Source organism: Lagenorhynchus albirostris, chromosome 10, assembly GCF_949774975.1.
Source record: "Lagenorhynchus albirostris chromosome 10, mLagAlb1.1, whole genome shotgun sequence".
NCBI classification, from domain to species: Eukaryota; Metazoa; Chordata; class Mammalia; order Artiodactyla; family Delphinidae; genus Lagenorhynchus; species Lagenorhynchus albirostris.
In genome coordinates this window covers 20,430,759-20,436,840 of record NC_083104.1, presented here as the reverse complement: position 1 = coordinate 20,436,840, position 6,082 = coordinate 20,430,759, and positions in this window count along the sequence as shown.

The following is a 6,082-nucleotide window of genomic DNA, read 5'->3' as shown; positions in this document are numbered from 1 at the left end:
ATGAGTAGTATCCTAATCTTGGGAGAAAAGGGTACCGTATCATAAGAGAAGGAAAAATAAAGAGATACGGGAATTAGATACTGTGCTCGTTTCCTGGATAAGTAACCAGGGAATAATGAAAAAGATGGCATATGGCTAAGTCTCAAAAGATTGGTGTGATGTGGGCTATTACAGAAATAGAGCATAAACATCTCTCGTATTATGGGAACAAATGAGCTGGGTAGTGCTGCTAATAATAATTAGAGCTGAAAATTTTAATGAATGTACTATATGTACTAAATCTACACTAAAGATTTTGCTGAATTATCTCTTTTTACCCCTTACAATGACCTATGGGGTAGGTGTTTATAGCCACATTTTACTGATGTGAGACTCAGAGAGGTTTAGTTACTGATTTAATACATTTAGCCAGTAAGCAGTGGAGACAGAGCTGGTACCCACGTCTATCTTTAGACCTCAACCTTCTTATCTACTGTTACATGGCTACTTAAAGTCATTTAATAGAAGATACTTGCATTATAATTGGGCATTCTGGAGCAGGGGTGTCCTGACAGCCCAAACACCCAGGGACCAGAAGGGAGGGCCCTTGGGACGGTGAACCTTTGGGATGCTCCTCTAACTGAGTGCCTAGGTAATATTCTGACCCCACCTACAGAAAAGGATCTAAGATCGCTTTAAACCAAAGGATGTCCTCCATCCTCCCAACTCCCTCATCCCCTAGAAGGAGGCTTGAATTACTCATAATTGCTATGTTGGCAACAGATAACACCAGAAAAACTGACAGGGATTTTTTTTCTGCATCAGTGGTATTAGTTATAAAATTTCTGCTCTCTCTGGACTTTCACAGGGCATCCTGATCATGGCATAGCTGTCTCCCTCCTGCAGAAAGCCCCAGCGAGGGCAGAGAGAACTAGATTTCAAGCCTGACTAATAATATATACCCTGGGTTCTAAGCCAATGCAAATGTGCTGAAAGTTCATCAGACGAGTTTTCACTGATTATTCCTACAGGACCAATCCAGCTCTTGAGAAGTCAGTTTCCATTATCCTTCCCCATGCGGCAGAACTTGCCAGGGGCCTGGAATACAGTTTAGGCTCTAGTCAGATGGGATTTGCGCTTCGTCCAACCCTGAAAAGTCACTCCTTGGCTATTATTTTTCACTCTATTGTAAATAGAAAGAGGCAGATGAAAAAGTAAAAAATATGTTGGTTGGAAGATACTTATTCTCGCCTACCTAGGGCAATCAAAGAGGAGACATCAGCTCCAGATTTGGTAAGTAATAACTCACATTTGACTTTAATACACTGTGATAAACTTTGAGGAATATATCTTTTAAAACATAAAATGCTTTACCTCTGATTTAAAGTTTGGGGGATTGGTCCTGTGCCGTCAGCAGGTTAGATTTAGCATCTCCGGAAATTCCAGAGCAAAGCAATTTTAAACTACTCTTTTTGATCACTTGCTGCAGCTCCAGCTTTCAAAGAGAATGAGATGTTTTGGGAATGAATTGTGATGGACTTACATGAAAATTTATATGACCAAGAATTGGATTTGTTCCCCTGGAATATTCTAGATTATGTTTTATGTTGGAATTACATCAGTGTGCTGAGCAGCAGAAGGCTGGCTTAATGTAGCTAAAAATATACCTTGACTTTCCACTTGGAATAAAACTCTCCCCTCCCCGACCAGTTCCTTCCCTAATGAAAATAATGGCTTCATGACTCATAGACATGATAGACAGTAGGGAATATTTGAGTCTTAAACTGAGAAGAGTTTGAGAAAGGACTAATGGTCCTTTTCTAATTTCTTTCCCATCCATCTCTTCCATCTTGTTTTTCCTGTCACCATCCTATTTCAGGCCTTCAGCACCCCATGCCTCATTGCGATGGCTCCTTTGTCAGTCTCTAGTGTCTCCTTGCTTTAATTTGTCCTGTACATTGTGTCATGGTCCATCTTCCTCCTACACCACTTTAATCATGTAACTCCCTGCCATTCTTCAGTGGCTTTTCATTTGCCCCTAAGTACATCACAAAGTAACATCCAACGCCCTTTCTAGATATGAACCTTGCCTCTTCCTCCTTTCCAAGCACTCACTTCCCAACCACCCACCTAGTACAGTCCTCTACTAAGTCTTACCTGGAGCTGGGCAATAACCTCCCAACCGGTCACCAAATTTCTCTCATTCTTGCTTTCATTGAACCTACTGTTGCCCAGCGTAAGTACCATTGGTGGCATGCAGGATGATTTTTGGTGCTACAGACACTTTTGTTCTCAAAAGTATTTCTAATACCTGGCTAGTACATTATTGTAAAAATGTTACTAGTAGATCAAGACCATGAATTTATGCATGTTATTGCTTAGAATGAGAGTCATCAAAAAAGTGAGCTGGGAGGTAACTTCATGAGGTCTGTGGATCTGTTGAGGCCCTTAGAACCCTATCTCTGCCTCATCTCTCCAAGAGCAGCTCCCCAGACTTGTCCCCTGAGCTAGGTGGTTTACTGCGTTGGCCACATGAGCAGGTATTTGATTGTAACAATGGCGGAGTGACAGCATTGGCACAATCCTACCTTCTTACCTTCCTGCCCCCTTGCAGGGGCCTGCACCTCGTATTACAAAGCTGTACAGCCGTGATTTGAAACATTCATGCAGCTTTCTGAAGAGCCTCAATTACAAATGATGAGTAGCTTATCTGCTGGGAGAATCTTGTTCAATATTCTTATTTTTTTTTAATATTTACGGGAACTTGATGTTCAGTGAAGACCCTTAGGCAGAAAGTGCTGAAAGAGGAAACAAAGAGGATGTCGGAGAGGGCTGAACCTAGTGAAAGCTCAGAATCCACAAAGTAAGTTGTGGCATTGTAAATTCACTGTAAGTGCATTTGAGGAACTATAAACCATAAAAGAGGTTACCGTGACCTTGGTTTCTGCATAGCTTTTGAGATAAAAGGTCTCAGAATCAGAATGCATTTGGTTGACATAGTGTTGTTGACTGATTAAAAACAATTCATGCTCTCATGGAATACTGATGAGGGCTGGCCTGGGTGTGTGTACAGGATATGGACTCTGGAGGTAGAGATCAAAGTTGCTTTGCTAAAATGGAGCACTAAAATGTAAGCCTTCATAACCAGAGATGAATGGGGCACAGCTACTGGCATAAAGATTAAATTGCAATACATTCACTTTGCATTCACATAAAGATTAAATTGCAATACATTCATTTATTACTTATTGGGTACATATCTTAAAAGCATATAAAAAAAAGCATATTGAAGATGTTTCAGATTCTCATCATTGCACAGGATAACAGCTTGGAAAACATTTACTATCAGCGAATGGGTTTCTTTGAATAGTGTCGTATTTTTCTGATTGCTTGTGCTTTAGAAGTGAATACTTGAACTTTATTTTGATTTGGTCATTTTTCATATGGACAACTTTTAGGCTTAGTGATTAAAAGCATAAACTTTGGAATGAACAGTCCTGGATTCAAGCCTTGTGACAATTGCTTATTTGGTATGGACCTTGGGCATGTTACTTAATTTCTTTAGGTCTCTGTTTTCCCTAGGAAAATAGGGATGCTAGTAGGACCTGTGTCATAGGGCTGTTGAGAGAATTGCGATAATGTATATAAAGCACTTAATCAAATATTTTCTTTTCTTTTTTTAAACATTTATTTATTTATTTTTAACAGTAGGTCCTTGTTGTTTATCTATTTTAAATATAGCAGTGTGTCAATCCCAAACTCCCAGTCTATCCTTCTTCCCTTCCCCCACCCCCAAATATTTTCTATTTGATATTTTTCTCATCCGTAAAATAAATAAGAATAATGTAGTAAAGGGAACACTTTCAGGCTCTCTGGTCTCCTCCTAACTATATACTAAGAGTGCATGGTGAAGTTCAGGTGTTAGTAGATGGTATTGCAGTCCAGGTTTAAGAAATGCCTCAATTTCACCCTCCCACTCACCCTTTTTCCCTTACTGAATTTTGGCAGAGGGAGCTGTTGATCTAGAGATACAAGCACTACTCAAGGCAGGTCTTTCTAGCCAAGACTGAATCAGAAAATATGGTTTAGATGTGAAGGTGTAAGTGAAGGCCTCTGCTTACTACTTCTTGAATCAAGATAGCTCTTGGCTAAGGTGCTTCCTCAGTTGCCAACAGAGATGTGACATGACCCGCTTAGTCCAAGACAGGAACCTTAGACAGGAGGGAAAATGAGAGTGTCCTGTTTTAGAGCTGATCTTTAAACCAGGTTCCCCGACCTAAATTACACCACCAGGTAAAATGTGGCCCAGCGAATGTCCTGGCTTCTGACCAAAGAGGTCAACAATCATTCCTCTCTTGGAGTCAGGGAGGGAGCTGAAGGATCACCATTTCCCTGCATTCCTTCTCAAAATGTGGAGCCTGTTGAACTAGGGCCGCTAGACATAGCAAATAGAAATATAGGACAACCACTTAAATTTGAATTTCAGATAAATGAGGAATCATTTCATAGTATAAGTGTGTCACATGCAATGTTTGGGACATGCTTATACTAAAATATTTTTGTTATTTATCTGAAATTTAAAGTTAACTGGGCATCCTCTCTTTTACCTGGCAAGTCTGTTTCCAACAGTTTGGTTTTTTTTTTTGCGGTACGTGGGCCTCTCACTGTTGTGGCCTCTCCTGTTGCAGAGCACAGGCTCTGGACACGCAGGCTCAGCGGCCATGGCTCACGGGCCTAGCCCTTCCGCAGCATGTGGGATCTTCCCGGACCGGGGCACGAACCCGTGTCCCCTGCATTGGCAGGCGGACTCTCAACCACTGCGCCACCAGGGAAGCCCCTCCAACAGTTTTTTTAAGGTCAGTTTGGTGATGGTTCATTGAGACTGATAGAAAGGCTCGCAGAGCTCTTTGGGGAGGTTATCCTGTGTGTTGTAGGATGTTTATTAGCATTCCTAGCTTCTAATCACTAAAGGCTAATCACATCCTTCCTCTTTCCATTGTGACAACCAAATATGTCTCCAGACATTGCCAAATGATTGCCAAATCACCCCTAATTGAGAACCACTGCTTTAGAGATAGTGGCAAAAGCGAGGCTGTGAAGCATATCAAGATGGTAGACCTGGATAAAGGTGGTACTTTCATCCAATCAAGATGGTAGGCCAGAAGGTGGCACTTTTATCTAATCCAGATGGTAGGCCAGAAGGAGGCACTTTTATCCAATGCTGATACATGTCCTGTCCCTTCCTCCGTTTTCATCCCTCCCCACATTCTGGACTTCTTCACAGTAATGTAAGGAGGTGTCTAGACATACGTCGAGGATCTCACTAATACAGTTTTGGTCCAGTGTTGATTATGATCACTGGAAAATTATGCTTTATTCACTCTGCCTTTCTAAACGGCTCACGTGAGGCTCTATATGGCAACTCTTCAGGTTTTAACTCAGATATATTTTTCAGAGAACACCCAACAAACTATTAAACCAAATACTTAAATTTTATAATTTTATCACAGGTCATCAGTTTGTGTACCCTTGGTGAACTTAGCATTTGATGGGCAAAATTCTTATAGTCAAAGTGCCTCTCTTAAGTGTATGTGTTATTCTTTTGCTTCATTTTGTAGAGGGAGAAATTTAGAGGCATTGGATAATGAATTCTGTCCTTCAAACGTTTCCACCTTCACATTTATCCTTGAAAAAATGCTGATATGCCTTCATGTGATGTCTCCTATTTGTAAAGCTTCCCTGACTATGTTGTCTTACTTCTTTGGAAAAAATGGAAGCGACTTTTGCTTTATTAACTTCGATTGTCCAGCATTGATAATTAATTTTGTAGGCTTATCAGCTTATGTAGTGGGAAAATTTCATCAGCAAGTTAAATGTAACTTCTTTTTTTCATGGCTTTCCATATTTTGTAGGCTTTTAGAGAAGCAATGGTTTTATAAAAATCCATTGAGCAAAGCAAAGACAATGCACTTACCTGGTTATATTGCTGTGGGAAAAAAATTTCTCTTCTGGAATCCTTATAAAGGTTGTATGTTCTCAGATCTCTCTTATCTAGTGTGCTTCCTTAAATCAGAATATTCTTTTCCCTTAAAAGCCCACCTTA